Source organism: Manacus candei, unplaced genomic scaffold, assembly GCF_025592945.1.
Source record: "Manacus candei isolate 608988 ecotype Guabito, Panama unplaced genomic scaffold, ASM2559294v1 h1tg000033l, whole genome shotgun sequence".
Classification (NCBI taxonomy): domain Eukaryota; kingdom Metazoa; phylum Chordata; class Aves; order Passeriformes; family Pipridae; genus Manacus; species Manacus candei.
The window spans coordinates 5,819,026-5,837,189 of NW_026138081.1; the positions used below are offsets into that span (position 1 = coordinate 5,819,026).

At 43.5% G+C, this 18,164-nt stretch overlaps 1 protein-coding gene across 10 annotated transcripts in view; it reads right to left on the minus strand.

The window, feature by feature from the left end:
* The window catches only part of MAP3K9 (mitogen-activated protein kinase kinase kinase 9), a 131,012-nt gene that overhangs the window by 56,013 nt on the left and 56,835 nt on the right, over positions 1-18,164 (minus strand). For 5 of the 10 annotated variants that reach the window (XM_051791534.1, XM_051791533.1, XM_051791531.1 and 2 more), the window contains one exon: positions 5,911-9,025. The exons of 2 other annotated variants lie outside the window; for them this stretch is intronic. The gene's annotated coding sequence lies outside the window, so the exon portion shown is untranslated. Of the gene's footprint in view, positions 1-5,910; positions 9,026-17,455; positions 17,513-18,164 lie in introns of those variants that run through there. 3 more of the 10 variants (XM_051791532.1, XM_051791525.1, XM_051791527.1) reach the window with 2 other exon arrangements.

An 18,164-nucleotide genomic window follows, 5' to 3' on the forward strand; every position in this document is an offset into this window, starting at 1 on the left:
TGAGATCAGACCATTGCTTGGAGGGCAGGTAGGTCCCTGATTCTCCAAGACTATTAGTGAAGGCATAAAGCCTGTGATGTGTGCTGCCACGCCAGACCTTCAGGCAAGCACAGGTTCCAAGTGTGCCCCTGAAGTGCAGGTGAAGGAGCCAAATACAAACATGCATCATCCACCTTCACTAAATCATTTGTTGCATGTACAAACTCAGCCTGTGCTCACAGCCCAACCTGGTGAGGTTCAGCTTCTGCCCAGAGGGGAAATAATCCAAATGCTCACCATTCTTGATGGGAGCAGTGAGCTAAAGACATCTTAAAAAAACACCGAGTACTCATGGGAATTTAGTCTGAGAATGTGGGCCGGATCCAGACAAATATCAGCATTTTCCCAAGGTGTTGAAGGAAATAATGGTGATTAAAGTGACTGAGGATCTGATAGATGGGTACAGGGCTGAAAAGTAGCTCAGAGGGGAAGAAAAGCTGGGTAAGGCAGTAGAAGCTGGACTTCTCTCCTAGTTCTGCACTCTAATTTGGCCCATGTCAGAGCACTGTGCTGAGACTCATTTCTCACTTCACTGAAGTAGCCTCACCTTCTGTTTCTGAGTATGGAAGAGTTCAACAAATAATGTTTCCAGCACACTTTTGAAGGGACTCTATGAGCATGAAATATTATTGCTGCTGTTGTTAGAATCAAGAACACAGTCTGCTGCTGAATAATTCATTTGATGTGAAAAACAGCCAGCGAGTTGTTGAACAAAAATGCTGTACAATGAGACATAATTACAGAGTGGTTACAGGGAGCAGGATGCAGATGGAGCTCTCAGGTTGGCTGGTGGTGACATCAGACCGTGGGTTGCATACTTCATTTTCTGAATGATTGTAACACTTTGCCTTTAACCTTTGAGATATCCAAGGACTTTCTCGTTTGGAGGGACCATTTCTGGTGGAGAAAGGATTCAGTGTTCCCAGCCTTTCGGGTACTTGACCTTTCTGGTAAGGCTCTAGAAGTGGTAACTACTGCTGACTGGGAGGCATTGTCCTGTCACATCAATACTAGATTTCTTGACAGGAGGAATGGGCAGAGCTGCTCATTCCGCACAGATGTGTCATGTTGTGGACACCAAAACTTTCCTCAGCAGTTCTTAAAAATGGGAAGGAGATTCTCTACCTCAGATTGCTGCTTGAAAAAAGGTACCAGTATTCACAGAGCCCAGCTGCAGTGTGGGAGCCTTAGAGCTGTCTCTGTTCTTAATCAAATCACACAGAAAAATCTCCCTCTGCCTTGGCTTGGAAAAAAAACTGATTCCTCTCTACTCTGGTCTCGTGAGCCCCCACCTGGAGTAGTGAGTCCAGCCCTGGGACCCCCAGTATAAGAAGGACGTGGACCTCTTGGAGCATGTTCAGAGGAGGCCATGAAGGTGATCAAAGGGCTGGAGCATCTCTCCTATGAAGTTAGGCTGAGAGAGTTGGGGTTGTTCATCCTGGAAAATAGAAGGCTCTGGGGAAACCTTATAGCACCTTCTAGGACATACAGGGGACTTCAAGAAATCTGAAGAGGGACTTTTCACTAGGGCATGTAGTGATAGGACAAGGGGGAATCACTTTAAACTGAAAGAGGGCAGGTTTATATTAGATATAAGGAAGAAACTCCTTACTCTGGGGATGGTGAGATACTGGAACTTGTTGCCCAGAAAAGTTGTGGGTGCCCTATGCTTGGAAGTGTTCAGGACGAGGTTGGATGGAGGTTTGAGCAACCTGGTCTAGTGGAAGGTGTCCCTGCCCCTGGCAGGGGGGTTAGAACTAGATGGTCTTTAAGGTCCCTTTCAAACCCAAACCATTCTATGATTCTGTAATTCCTGTCCCTAAGGCTCATGTCCTTTGCTCATACTTGGTCACAATCGCTGGCTTGAAAATGAATACAAAACCTCAAAATCTGCTGCAAAACTGTACTTTCATTTATGTGCACAGTGCTCTGATGCCCTGATTCTTGTGAAAGCCTTCAGTGTAGCAGCAAAAAACCAGGCACTGAATCAAAAACTAAACCAGAAACTGAGATATACTTCAGGCAACTTGTCATCAGAGTTAACAAAAACCCAGAACTCCCAGATACTACTGACAGATTGAAGCCTGGCATAAGAGACTGAAAGACAAAGGCCCCTCCTGCATCCCAGGTCTGGCTCTTTCTGGCCTGTGAGTCAGATTCAAGGTATGTGAGAGCTGGGAAGAAATGGATGGCTTGGAGCCAGGGAGAGAAAGTGGAACATGAGAAGAGGCTTTATCACGCATTTCCTATATAATAGCCAAAATACCCTTCTGTTCTTTCTCAAATATCCTAGAAAGAGCACAACTGAAGTGTGAAGAACTGTTTAATGGATTTAGTAATAGTATTGATCTTCTGTCATTTAAGAAGGGACTCAGAGCTTAACCAGATCTGTTAGAACTGTCTCATTATTTATTTTGCCAAAGGAAAGGATTAGATATCAGAGAAAGAAAAGGGCCTTCTCCAGAAATGGGTTTGCTCTGCAGGATGAAAATCCATCCATTTACTTTTACCACTTATGTATTTAAATAGGAAAGAATGCAAACAACTCTCCATGAGACTGCCTGGAGGAATTAGTACAGCAGCAATAAACAGAGGTAGACTCAGCAAAAGAGCAAACCAGCTCTTAGTTTTCCAGCACCCTAATTTAGCTCCATAATCTGGTCACATATGCATTGATGGTAGAAATTGTATTGTTGGTGACAGTCAGAGACAGATCGAACAAGTTTTCACCTTCTGAAGTGCCATCCTGCCACTGAGACACAAAGCGCTGTTTACTTGCAGGCTGAACAAATCTGACTGGGAAGCAACACTGAGAAAGAATAAATCAGACACCCTCTAATGACATTTTTACAGTCACCTCTGAGACAACAGAAAATTGTCTTATCACACCATTGCCCATAATGCCCCCACCTCAGGAAACACTGCGATAGTTTAATTTCCTTGAAACTTAAAGCCGTAACTTCCCAATCGTAGCAGCTGTAGATTGGCTACTCAGCATGAGTTGGGTCTACCAGCAGAGCAAAATATTTCAGGTTGAACACAAACAGTGACTTTGCAATGAGATTTCTTTTGCAGTGAGAATTTTTCTTGTGAATGTCTTAGAAATAAGCAGTAGATTCTAGGGTAGGCACACATACACATGTATATATACTTGCATGATAATTATGATGAATAATTTGGTTTGATTTGGTTTGCAGGAGATACTTTAAACAGCTAATCCAATTCCATGCAAACTCTACACCAGTTTCTACCACTGAATTCCACAAACAATAGAGAGAATTCAAGAACCTCTGTATTTTCCATCGCAGGAAAGATTTCACATTAGTTCTCTTTCAGGTACTTCTTTTTGTAGGCTTTTACTAACGCCTTGCTGTTCAAAATAGGAAGCTTGCAGGTGGCTTACTTTCTTGGATCAACATTGATCTGCCTTGCTCATCACTGTCATTGTTCTTATTCATCCTGATCCACACTTGCATTTAGCTGTGGGTTTGCCATACCCCTGGCAGGTTTGTAGTGAAGTTAATGGAATGTTATTTGGGACATGAAGGTTTTGGACATCCCCTGTGTCCCAATATATATGTGAGGAAAGGAAGTTGCATAAAACCAAATTACTAACATGTGGTTAATTCTTTCATTTTTTTTCTAACCATAAGAAACCTTCTTCCAGGGCAGAGATGGGTTAGCATGAGAGCAGAGTATCTGCTTGGAACAGCACAGGCAAGCAATCCCAATATCCCCAAAGCACAGGAACATTGCTCTCTGAATCAGAGACAGTTTCAGCATGGCAAGAAGAACCACTGCCAAATTTTGAGAAGCCTGAAAGCAACTGACAAGCCCACAGCCTGTGCCCAAATGGTGGAGAGCAGCAGAGGGAGTGCTGTTCTGCCACAGCAGCTCTGGCACTGGAGAAATGTCTCCAGGCTGGCGGCTGCTCCCAGGGCAAAGAGATGGGCAGGCAGGGATGGCTGGGGAGGGAGAGGGTGAGGAGGAAGGGGTAGTGGGAGTGTAAATTCTCACTCTTCTATAACCAATGGATTTCACCTGGCGGTCTCTGGCAGACAATAAATTTAGCAGAAAAGGAACACCATTTCTTTTAGTGTTCCTATTAAGAAGGTGACAGCATTGGAAAGGTGCTATTTATTATTTACCTATGCTGCAGTACGTTACATACTTCAGTCTGACATTAGAGTCCAGTATCTCAGAGACATTTTAAGAAACCTGTACCTTTGAAATTCTGATGTAGATTGAAAAAGCTTGCAGAGGCAGGAGTAGCCAGCTGCTACAAATACATTTTCTGATTACAGGAATTCCAAAGGAAGAGTAGCTTTGTCTAAAAAGAGAACTTTCCCTTTATGCTCGACCATCTATTGTGTGCAATAATTGAATGTCTGCTGAAAAACTGTCTTGTGATCTGTTGCAATAAAAGGAATATGTTTGATCATAGCTTGGTAGTGCTCACTGAAATGCTGCAGTCCACAGCCTTGAGGGCAGAAAGCCTGACACGTTCCTTCTCAGAGCACCCTTCATTCATACAGAAATGTTTTTGGCTCCTTGAACATTTTGCTTCCAGTGCCAGAGCCCTTTTCTTCCTAAAGCAAAAGCCTTCAAGTTCTCCTTCTAATGTTGGAATATTTTTACAGGGAGGAGTACCTTGGGCTTTCTATCAGGTTTGTAACCTCCTTCCCTTCCTTCATGCTCTGTATTATATCCACAGTCGATCACAAAAATAGATGGCAGTTTTTATTTCCAGAGTTCAGTCTGAACCCTACTGACTTGGCAGGAGAGGGGGAGATGTGGTGAATTCATCTTAGCTTGTATTGTGTCCTCTCTGCACTGCACCTTTGTATCTGTAGGAGGACCTGCCATTTTATGAAAGCAATCTACTGCAGTGTGATCCAGACAGCAGCTAAATGCTTTACTTCTATTTTTTTTATTTGTCATCACATTTAATCTAAATCAAGTCTTACAGCCCAAAACCAGATATTCCTCAGAAGTGCAGATAATTCAGAACAAGCAAATTGCCTTTTTTAGAACTGTATTCTATAATAAGCAAGTAATACTAGGATTGTTAATATCATTAGGAGTGAGGAGACAATTTTGTTTTGGGTTTAAAATCACAATTTTGTGATGCTGAGAAGCGTACCACAGTTCTGTGTTGTACTCCAGTGGCTGCTGCAATGCCAGCTGTAACGCCCTCTTGGAAACTATAAAGAATGAATGTGCCGTTGTGGGCTGGGTGTGGGTGCCTCCCCTAACTCACACCTGCTTGGGTGCATGTGTGAGAAAGGACATGAATGCACAGGCACATACACACTTTAGAGGTATTTTATATTTCCCTCAACCTTATCCCACCTGTCGGATAATGGCCTCGGAAGGTCAGTGCATAACTATTCCAGCCTTTTCCTACCTATTTGCTCCCTCACTTAAACTGATTTTAATTCTACATCAGACTTCCCCTTGTGCAGATTAACTTCATCAATTTTTGTTCTGATATGGGTGACCCAATGACACCAATAGATCTCTGGTCTCTCCCCTGGCCCCTGCTCTCCAGCTCAGAGAAGCACCTCCCTCTCTCCTTGGCTACTCACCAGTTCAGCTACTCCCATTCTGCCCTCGGTCTTATCCCTGGACAATATGACTGGCATGCCAAACCTTTTACATTTTGTTGTTCTTTGGTACAAAGAGGTGGTTTACTGGAGCATAAGAGAGGGCAAGGGCATAAGGATAGAAGGTATTTAAAGTTGTGTCAAGGTCTTGACTTGCCTCTCTCTCTTACCTTTGCAGGAGAGTATGTTATCTATCACACCTACCTGTTAGCAGAGGTCAGAAATTACTTTCCTCTCCTTATCCCCCACTGGAGCTAGAACAACAAAAGGACTGGGTATGAGAAGGATGTATTTAGTCCATAATGCCAATCAGAGGGTCTTTAAATGAGATCAAGACTTAGAAATCAGCACCGAGTAGCTGTTAGGAACACCTGGTACTTCACAAAGTGAAACGTGCAGAAGAGCATCAAAGACAAGCTTCCAGGATAAAGGCAGTTCCAGGATATACTGTACACAAAGGCAAAAGCAACTTTAGTTCACTGGGCTCCTGTCCCCTCACTCATTTCCCCATCAGTGGATAACAGTAACATACAATGACAGCTCGGGGCTTAAGTCCATCTCTCCTGTATGATTCACCTCCTTTAGCTGCTATGCTGGGTCCTAAGTAGTGTAAAGAAGATCAGGACTTTCTTAGGTTATGAGGAAAGCCCTGTTCATTTTTCCACCAAAAGGTATTTTGCCAGTTTTTATTTTTATGATAGCATTTTACATTATTCCACAGGCAACTCTATTTCCAGCCTCAGATCCTTTCCTGAGGTTCTGCTTCTCAACCAGCATTTCCCTGCTCCTTTCATTTTGGTAAAGCTTATTCCTTTTATTTGAATCAATACAGCTTTATTTAGAATGGCATCTTTCATAGAAACTGTATTCTCAAATGCCTCTGAATAGCACCAGATCATGGCCTGTATCTGGGACAAAGTACTGCAAGCAGCAAATATTGCACGGTGTGAAAACATTCAATCACACTTTATTTGTTTCACCAAACCTCATGTTATTGATTCCTTACCTTTTTTGCAGCTCACAGATTTCATATCTGCGTACTTTTCCTCTCCCCTCAATTGCTGGTGTTACCCAGCTTTGTCCTTTATGAGGGCCTGATTACAGCAGCATGAAATCCTCAGGAAGGAAGATGTTCTCAATTAAAATATGCGATCAGCCTATAATTGCAATGGGTATTTGAGATGCTAAGCTAGATAGCTCCCTACCTCCCAGTATATCCGATCTCATTAGATCTACCTAATTTATCTAAAGTATTGCTTATTCAGAAGAGGTTCTGAGTGTTGGCCTCAGAATACCAGCACCCATGTGTAAGGAGATACCAGAAGCGTACACTGAAGGACTACTTGCCCTGAAAAGGACACTTTAAGCCAAGGCCTGTCAAGGTCTCAGGTCAGTAACATCAGGCAAATGGCCGCTCCGTAGCAGGAAGAGGATGAAAGGCACATTGGTGGCCTCCTGGGGGGGGCACTAAAAGGGAAAATGATAGTTCTTCCCCAGCAAAGCCTCAGATCCTCTATATCCTATCCCTATGACAACCTCCCAGCCCCTGTCTCCTTGTCTCCAATTCCAGTGATGCAGGATTACCAACACTGACTTTTCCAGAGGCATCTCCTGTATAGCCAGGATTGGCCCCCTGAAATGTGAGCAAAATAGAGGACAAAACAGGAAGAGCCTCTGGCATTAAGATTTGGTTGTTTTTATATGACCAGAGAGTATGGGAACAGGGATTAAAAAGTATTAGCACATGCAGTGAAAACTAGGAACAGCAAAAACCCAGGTACTCTGATCCTAAAGTGATTTGGTTCCCCTCAGGACTCACTGATGTTAAGGATGGGTGGTTAGTCCTGCCCACTAGACTGTGCGGCAGATAACCACCGATTGCCAGCACCTGGCTGAATCCCTTGATCTGGTGGGCTCAGGAAGCCCCATGCACATCTCTGAAGGGCTGGGAGACTGCCACCCCCAACACATCAGGACACAGTAAACAGCACAAAGATCACCTCTGGTGGTGCGCATAACGAACCCACGGCTTGGACTGTGTGGTCTAAGCACTGCAGTTCAGAGATGCTTTGTCTAACAAACAGCACTGCTGAGGGATGCTGACACTCACTGTGTATTTTAAGTTTCATCCAAGAGAAATGCTTTATCATTCAGCACTCACACATCCATCAGTAACCTTCCTTCATTAGCTAAAGCCCACAAAACTCACAACAAAATGTTTGACTGATCCCCTGGGTAGAATGCAACATTTTCTTAGGAAACAATGATCAAAACCAAAAACTAGCCTCAACTTCTGTATGTCATTTTTCTTCTTAATGAGCCATTAAAAGGCTCATTCTTGTGCTACATTAATCAGTACCTAGCTACAGCATTTATCTCTTTCCTGGTAGTGCTGATCTTATTAGAGCATCTCGTGCTTCCCTGTAGACCTCCAGAGACATCCAGCCATTTTGTTTTAATATTATTATCCCTGCTAATAGCTGAATGCAATTGTCCAAGAGAGCAAGCTAATGTATACCTCAAGTGAAAAACATTTGTGGAAAATCGAAGAAGAGAGCTGTGGCCAGAGAAGGGAATTAAGAGGCAGGACTCCCAGGCTCTACTTTCAGTTCTGCATAGAGCTTGCACCTTGGGAAAGATTTTTTTTTAATCTACTTTTGCCTCAGTTTCTAAACTGTAGAATGATCCATGGAAGAGGTTAGCTTAGAATATTAAACTGTTTGCAAAGATCCTGGATTTAAGGTACTAAGTGCACTCACAAAAAAGTCAGTCTGCACTTCCATCCCCCTTAACTACATCACTTTCATCCAAAAATGGTGACTCTACTCATTTCCTTGTCCCACACTCCATTCTCAACTTTTTCTACTTAGAAGTTTTCCCTCCTTATTTGGTTATTATGTGCATTATTTAAATTGCAGACAGAAACATCTGTAGTGGATGTTAGGAAAGCAATCCTAACAGGAAAGATAGCAAGGTGACGATCATTTCCCCCATAATGTATTTAAAACAAAGGAAATGAGCATGTGGAAATGCCCACCCCACAATTACTCTGTGTAGCTGCCAAGTATTGCTGATCCTCAGGCCACATGGCTGGAAAGGAGGTCACAGCAGTGCACTGCCATGGTTTCATGTCCTTACTGCCAGAGTGGCTTTGCTGCTGTCTCTCAGCCATCCTGCCTGCAGCAAAACAGTTACCTCTTGTCCTTCAGTTTGCTTTGCCTCCACAAGCTCCTGCACCGGAAGCCAGGAATGAGGACATGCTGCCTGGCCTTGCTGAGTCAAAGGCTCTATCATTGTGTTGATGAGTATGTGCAATTCCTTTCCTTGGAGGAACACAACTCGTTTCAGCAATCTTCACTTATCTGGCTCCTTTCTTAAATCTAGAGAAAGTAAAAGTTGTTGATTTTGAGATGTGCTATGGCTCCAACTGCCCACAAGATGTGTAAGGGTAGCCAAAACACAATTTACAGCTCACCAAGGAAATGTAGCCACTGACCAACTTACAAAGCCCAGGAGGGCTGTGAAGAAACTTTACCGAGGTGGAAGTACATAATTTGCACATAATTTTGCATTTGAATCATGATGTTCACTGCCAGACAAAATCAGCACAAGCCTTAGCCTGTGACTGGGACAAAAATGACAAAAGGTTGATGAGCCTTGATAGAGAGAAAAAGAAGAAAAAAACCTGAAAAGCTGTTACAGAATCAAATGCAAGCAGCTGCAAGAGCAAAGCCCAGTTCTGTGATGGTCATATGCTCACCTTAGTTATTATTTTGTACCTCATTACTAGCCTGTGATTTGCACCTATAAATGCAGAAAGTCAGCTCAGCTGGAAATAGATGTGATCTACACCAATTAGTATCTCATCTGCTCAAAAATACACAAGAAGGCACAGCTACATAAGCCACAAAACTGAATGCTGGTAGATGAGGCTCTGGAAACAAATCCAAGAAGGTCACGTGAGAATTGGGAAACAGAATGGGTACACACAGCAGCAAGAGGAGGTCATGTAGGGTATGTAGGAAGTCATCACTCCCAGAGTTAGCAACAGGAGATAAGGTTTCACGGTGCTCAGTCAGCAGACAGGGATGTGCAGGCATCCTTGTGTCTGATGACTCACTCTTGACTTAGGTATAAGGATGCTTGGCAAAAACCACCGAAAGCCCAGGGACTCCTGAGAAAGCTGGCATTTCGCAGCTTCTGAAGGCACTAGCTGCATGCTGGCAAGTCACTGAATGTCTGCTATAAAATTCAAGTCCTTGGTAAAATGCATTTTCCGCACAAGCAGCATGCTGCATGAGGGAAGGGCAGTAAGAGGCAGGAATATGGCACACACCTGCTCCCCACTGACCCACAGCTCCCCACCCTGCCCACCAGAGCCCAGTCAATCTATCCCACAGATCCTTTATTGCATCATTTCTTCTCTGCAGGGCCCTCCTCCACCAGTGTGGTTCAGGCTGCAGAACTCAGATGGGAGTTCTAGATGTTTTCCTTTATATCCACAGAAGCCCTTTTATCTTTCCACTGCCAAAGAGGCATGTGGATCCTGACATAAAAACAAGCAGCAAGTCTATGAGCCAGAGACATCAGGGACACAGGCATGTTTAAGCCTCACTCCCATTCCCAGCCCTTATCTGACTGTATGCAGCTGCGAGGTCCTTTGAACTGCTCCCTCACCCTGCTTGATGTCCAGGATCATCAGCCTGCCCAGATCCACTGTGAGCTGTCTGGCCTAACACTCTGGGAAAAGCCATGCCCTTTTAGCAGCTATCTCAGATGAGTGACAAGTGGTGTTGAATGGAAAGGGAGTTGTAACACCCATGGGTACCCTTGTGACTTGTCACCTGCTATTGTGATTCTTCCCACTTCCTCTGCTCTGAATTGGCACCAAGTGTGCAACATCAGAGACTGCTTCTTGCCTAATAATCATGCAAGAAACTTGTAATCTATTTTTAAATAAAGACTGAATACTCTGAAAGATGAGTGACTGGGGCAAGGGATATAACTAAAAAAAATAAAATGGGAAAGAAAATACACACATGTTCCCAGGGTCTTCCAATACATGCTCCAAGAAAGGTTATGCAAGATGGTATTCACATCCACTTTCTGCTGCTGTTTGGAGCTGCTGCATAGTTCTGGAGATAAGGAGCTTTCAGCCCTGGGATAGATGCCCTCAGCTTCTCTGGGCAGGGTCCTTCTGTTCCGCCCAATGAGAGAGCAGTAAAAAGAGCATGTAATCAGATGTAATTAAAAACCACCACTACCATTCCACCTACCAGCAAAGGGAAGGGCTTCATACAAAATGTCTCCTACTCCCACAGAGAGGTCTCTGTCCTCATGAGCCTCCTGAGAAGGAGCAGGAGCCCTTTTCTTGTAGGGAGGAAATGGAGGGTTGCACATGCTAACCAAAGGTTGCCAAGCTATTGCACGGCTGGGCTGGGAGCAGGTCTGTGCAATGTCCTGCTTGTAATGCCCAGAAAATACACCCTTCAGGTATACAACAGGTCTTGAATGGGGTAGTGGCTTCTGTGTTGTGACTGAGCAAGGGGAACCAAAATCTACAGACAATAGGGCTGCACAGCACTCGGTGCCTAACAGTGGCTGCTGGCTACCACAGGACCTGAAGCAAATCAAACCCAGTGACCTCTCTGAGCAAGGCTTCTTTACCACATTGTCCAATGCCTGTGCAATAAGAGAAAATGTTTTATTTTTGGCCTGCCACTGACACAGCATAGCACTGAGATGCAGATGTGGTAAATTTTCTCGGGCATTAAGTGCTGAAATTAAACAGCCATTGCAGCAAATTTTGTCCTTCAAATTCTTAAAGCAGGACACAGACCATCACACTGTGAGTCATCCAGCCTCACAGCAGCACAAACCTGCTGTCTGTACCCTGGGTTGCCTTTTTACAGTAAATCCACCTCTTTACCAGCCTGTCACAGCATAAAGCATTTAGCAATGAATAATATTTCTGCACCGGTAGGAACATCCCCTACAGTTTGAGGATGCAAACAGTTTCTTCCTGGCAATCCGTAGTGCAGCTGCCAGAGGCTACCAATCTGAGCTGGAGCCTCGGTGTTATTTTAAGCCCTGTTCCCAGCTGCAGCAGCACTGTGTTCGCCAAAACCCTTCTAGAAAGGAAGAAAACTAGCCAGACCATATGGTGGCTTTCAGGGAGATCAAGTGTTGACTTTTCTCAGCATGTCATGAGAATAAAACTAATCCATGTTTTAACCGGTGAAGAATACTGTACCCCTTTGCATGTTCAAACCCGTATATTTTGTCTGTCCTTTTAATTCTAAATTACATACATGTTCCTCCAATTCCAGCCTGACGCCAAGACCTAGATGAATGCTTTGTTTGTTACAATCACTGAACAAGTATATGGCACAGCTGCTGAGCTGCATTAAAAGCCAAAGGTACATATAAGTGAGGATGAATGAGGTCTTTGAGGGACAGGAGGTTGGTGTCCGACTGACACAGAGGAGAATGCCAAGAATTTGTGCACTTCTGAATGACCTCTGGCTAGGTAACCAGCCCCCCTGCACACTAAGACAGACCCAGGAGTGGGCTTCAGAGAGTTCCAGACTCAGAGAGGGAACACTGATGACATGGGGTCAAACTCTGGCGAGCAGCGACATCCCAGGAGCACAGCCCACGCAGTGAGAGCACTGTGTGCACACACGTGCTGTCCGAGGCAGAGGGGACACAGGGCTGTGCTGCACTTAACTGAGGGCTCTGCACTGCCTGCAAGCTTGCTAATGTATACACATACCTGAGAAGGGTGATTAAGACATGGGCTCTGCTCCAGGGTCACCAAGTACTTCTGGACAAGTCCTGCTGCTTTTCTGCTCCCCTGCCAGAATTGACAAGCTTAGACACATCCACCAGATACCTGGGTATAAGGGTAAATGCAGGCAGCACCAGCAGAACCTTCACAGCTGCCAAGAGAGAGGTTTGCCTCCCCATATGCACAGTCACCCCAGGACACCCACAGCTTCTGTTTTAATTACCCATGAAGAGAAACACTTAACTATGATCTCAGTCAATTTAGCAAAGGTTTGCTTTAGATAAAACAAAACTGAAGAAAGGTGAGAGCCTTGCATAATCTAAATCACATTTACTCCCACACACAGAGAAAATAAAAAAAAATCCTGTATATTGCGCACCATAGCCTACGGAGAAGTATATATATAATAAACATCCCCATTCTAAAAGTGGTTAAAGGAAGGGTGTAATGAGCCATGAAGGAAACACATTGGGAAGATGAATCCAACTGCTCAGCCAGCTCCAAGGTCTCCCAACTTCAGTCTGCTTTCCTGCGGTGGATCACAGCGTCAACACCAGCAAACCAATGCAGACCCATTGGCAAAGAAAATGGCTGTTTGAGTTACACGATTAGGCCTATGGCACTTAAAGTAATGGTTGGCATAGCGCAAAAGAAAGGCTGATGGGGATGTTACTGAGTGGCAGGCCTTCCTTTCAGCTGGTTTTATTTAGATTATGTCCTAGCATACTAAACCTTTGGAGAAGAGTATGTTTACAAAGGGTGTGCCACAAGGTTAAGACTGCCAGTCTGAGACGGAGCCCAAGGTCATTAGAACTGCATCAAAATAAGGAAGTTTGGATGTGCCATACAGCCTGAGGAGAATCTCTTGTGAGATGAGACAGGAGTTGCACAGAGCTGGTCAGGCTCCCAGATTCTTTTAGCCTAAAACTCTGTGCTCGGCTTGTGTGCAAGCTTGCCAACTGTTATCCAATCACTGCGTGGTTTAGATGAGGAAAGGAAAACTCTTCTGGAGAGGTATTAGCTAGCACTTACATCTTGAAGACTGCATAGATACAAGTCCAGAAAGGACTTAATTAAATAGCAGATTATTAGAGCAAATTCCTAATTTCCACAGACACTTTCAATTTTGCACTGTCCAACAACATTCTTTTTTAAATCTGTTCCATGCTTAGTTAGATAGAAAATAATTTGTGATTGAGAGCTAGACAACTTTTTTTCTGATAGCTGTTTAAGTTGAAGAACCCTGAAGACTAAGTTTCTGTGATGCCATTTCAGAATTAAGAACAGATAATATTGATTCCTTGTCCATGTCTGCCTTGTCCAGGCAGGAGGAGAGGGAAGGACATGGCTTGAAATAGTACTGCTTGGAGGTATGTGTATAATCTGTGAGAAAAAAAAGTGTCTGTCCTACCATGCACATAATTTGTGAAGGGAAAAATACTTCAGGCTAACCCAGAAGAGATGATATGTGGCTGCAAGAAGTAGTCCTAATGTCAGAATTGCAACCAGGTGAGAAATCAGGTGACAAACACGGTTATGATGGACTGCTCCAGAGAAAGCTATGTGATTGCAGAAAAGGAGCTTGTAGTATAAAGATGGAAAATTGCACAGAGGAGAAGGCCAGCAGAGAATCTCAGCTGTTTGTAGTGAAGATACTAAGCACTGCTTCTTCTACCAGACTTGGCAAAAGCTGAAGTTCTGAAACCCCCAGTGACAGCAAAAGCTCCTGAGTCCTGGTCCTCCTCTCATCCTCTAACTGCACACGATTACAATGATGAACTGCAGAAATCGACAAAAAAACCCCAGGATAATTATGAACTTTAATGGATTTTGTCATTGAATAGGTATCTGCCCCCGCTGAGTGCCCAACAACCTCTGTAACTTCTTTTCTCCTTCTACAGGTTTGGCTGCTTGGGGTCCCAGTCAGCTCAGATACAGCTGTGTGGCTGTGGCTGGGACAAAAGCCATGAGAAACCTCATCACAGACTCCCCCCCTTCATCAAGTAGGCACATTTTCTCGCCCATAGTCCTTGCCTCAGCTAAATTATGATCATGGCTATTCCTGCCCATACACCTTGCTCACCCAGATGCAAATTCTACCTCTCTGCCTTCCTAGCTTGACCTTGGACCTCTTATCCCTACAAACTTGCCTGAATCACTGGACTGTGGCTGGCTCTGGTTATTGTCACTTGACCTGCTCTGCTCACCTTGCTCAGGTACCCTGGGACTGCATTCATGAGGCCACAGCCCTGCTGTCACCCTTTGCTCCAGCTCACCTCTTCCTACAGACCAGTACCTGACATTGCTGCCCACCGACACAAAAACCTAATTAAGGAAACCCAAACATTACAGGTATAACCTTGATACCACCAAAGATAATTGCCACCAGCAGCAGTGGCATAGACAGGCTGCTCAGAAAACCTTCACTTCTTGTCAACTATACAAATGGGTTTACTAAATGAGTGGAATAAAGTTTTTAAATTAACATAGCTATATACGTATACCTGCAAGTTCTGCTCATGAGTTTGCAATGTTACTGATGCAATACCTCCTAAGGAAGGAATTTATTTAGTTTTGTCTTGGGCAGGTCTGAATTTAAAATCACTTCAGTGATGACTTGATAGTCCTGAAACCAGCCTAGAAATAACAAATGTAGAAGTAGTAGAAATTACAGGTGTGCTACAGAGCTGGCCTAGAAGGCTCTGCCTGCCCAGAGACATCACCGACATTTGCTTGTTTGGAAGATGCAGTAAGATAATTAGACCTACAGAGACAAGGTTCTGAGTTCCACAGGGATTGAGACCTGAAGCTGATGGCAGGACATCTCTCTCCTGTCATGCTTGCTTCTTGTCACTCCAGGAATTGACCCTTTCTACTCTCAAAAACAGAGAGAGATGCAAATTCTACCTCTTTTTCGCACCAGATAGGGTGTGAAAAGTGCAGGTTTGGTCTTTCTTGGAAACATCCTCCCTCTGGCTTCAAAATCACAGTGAGCAGATCAGTATTTCAGGGATCCCAATGATCAGGTATCAGCCAGGGTATTTCCTCTTCTGCAGAAACTCTGCTGGTTTCTCCTTATTTCCTGTAGCATCCCAACAGTGTCTGACCCATTCTTCTCAGTGCTGGTTCCTGTTCCAGCCATCCTTTCCCTTCTGAAGGCAGACAAGAATAAAGAAACCTTTCATCGTTTGCCTTCTTCCTACCCCCAATCTGAGACCTCTTCCTTTGCCCCAGCTTCTCCAGTCACAAATCATCATCAAGAAGAAATTCTCCTTCATAATGCACACCAGCTTAGAAGATCCTTTTACCTCTGCAAGATCTGGGGGTATCCGTAGGAGTAGTAAATAGCCAGATGCAATTGCAGGAAGATCACCAAAAGCAAAAATGCCAGACTGCTGCAAAAATATTAAGCTCTTTGTACAGTGACCAGTTGTCCAACTGTTGTCTCAGGGTCCCACTGGAGAACACGATACATCCATGAGAGCTGGTTCTTTCAATACTGGCTGCAATCTGTGACAGGTAACCCCATGCATGGTTGCTTGTTTTTTTATTTCAAACTGATGAATTGTTATAAAGTTAAGACACTAGAGTATGATCTGGGGAGAAAGGAACAAATTTCAGAGCAAATTTTGCAGGCATGAAGTGTATGCACTTTGGTTATATTTAGTAAGGCAATTATGGTTTTGTTCTACTTTGTGTTGGAATGCCATCAGTTGATCCTGCCTCTTTTCATTCCACTCAGATTAGTTCATTTTTAAATTAATGAGGACTTAACAGAAGTAAATCACATGCCATTTAATAAGATTTCAGATGAAGTAGCAAAGAGCCACAAAGCATGCTGAAGTCTACTTGAAAGCCCCAGAGCTTTGTCCAATCCTTAGTTACAATTATTTCCGCTTTCACTGCCAAAGCAAACTGCACTGTCCATTGTACCCAAGCATGAAGACTAAGCTTATTAACCCTTGTTAAGATACTGACGTTTGTTGTTGCTGTATTCACTCCAGAATTTTTGCTAAAGCTTAGTCTTCTTGAGCCTGATACCAATATGCCTACAAACTTTTCATCTTACAATTAACTAGGTTCTTGTTAAGCCTAGCTTTAGCAGGACATCCTCTCCCTTTCCTTCTGTGTCAGAAGGGCCAAGAATGTCAAAATTTCACTAGAAACAGCAGACTAATTTATCATATGAGTTGCATACTAAGGAAAGCCTACCCTCTTTTCCCTTTGTCTGCATAGCCTTGGAAGGTTACTGCAAGTAACCTTCATCACAGTAGCACTACTTAAATCTATTATTTCAGCATATGCCATCTGAGGAACATAAGGTAATCCATGATGATTTCCTCACTTGAGCGCATTCATAGCTAAAGGCCTACATACGATTTGTAGATCGCTGTAGAACTTGAATGCCCAACACTTGCCCACACATCAACCAATGAAAAACTAAAGCTACTCAGCCTAAAGCATCTGCTGGTGTGTTCATTCTGCATCCATGCTGATCCTGCCAGCTTTCATTTAAGATGCTCTCTCTCTGCTAGAAGTGGTTAGATTCCCCTGCTTAGAAAACTGTTTTATTTTTCTACTCTGTCCCAGTGCTTTGTGTTCCTGCCATGGTCTGCAGAGGCTGTAGTTGCTGAAAGAAAGGTATCTGCCATGATGCATATAGATTTTTGTTGCTGATGAGGCAAGCTTGAACACTATGGTAACCTTGTGGTTGTGACAGGGGAGTGAATTCAGCTAGAAAATCTGCTTCTTTTAGGACAGAATCCTATTCTGTGGAACATTCCAGGAAGCAGAAATATTTAGTTTCATTTCAGATAGGCAGGATTTGGGAAGAAGGAGTGGAAAAACAGTTTGAAAGACAAAACATTGAAAGATACCTTTTGTTAAAACAAGTGAAAAAGTGATTCATTTTGCACGCTATTGTTTCTAACTAAATCGACTGCCTGTCCACTTTCCTTCCAGTTTATCGCAAAGCAACACTACAGCAGTTTGAATGGAATATATGACTGAAGGTACCTACCTATGAATTGTTCAGTCTCTGTATCTGTTGGAAGGGTGTTGCATTTCTTGCACATACCTGCATTAGAAAAAAATCTTTTTTCAAAGGAAACTATGAAACCTAAGTTCTTGTAGTGCACAGTCCTTCATTAGTACGGGTACATTTCTTTAAGCAGAGAAACATGAAATGATGGCTTGGTGGCAGAGAAGAGCAAAGGTTCAACCTAGGAATCAAACACATGACCTAGGAATCAAAACCATATTATTATGGCTTGCACACCTACAGCAGATGAAAGACAGCTTGAAAAGATCCTTGTTCCTGCAAATGTGTCTCATTGAATGATGTGGCAGGGACAAAGGCACAGCATCAGAAGCGAATCTAAACCATCTGTTAAATGTCATCATGCACAAAACATGTTACTGTATTAGCTCCAGATTCAGGCATTCAAATTCACATTCTGGCTGAGATACTAAATAAAGAGTAGAAAATTTCAACCTAACAGAACAGAAGTATTAGCCTTAATAAAAATGGTATGCAATTAATTACCCAGTTCAGAGAAAAGCCAGAAGGGAGTTAACAGACAGGTAACTTGCCAAGACTTGGACTAAACTGTCTGGGGTTTCACAGAAACATTTTAAAAGCCCTATGAAGGACCCAGAGCTGGAACAGCTGATCAGGATTGAGATACCTAGCAAAGAAAAATAAACCTCTTGTTGCACTGGGAAAAATT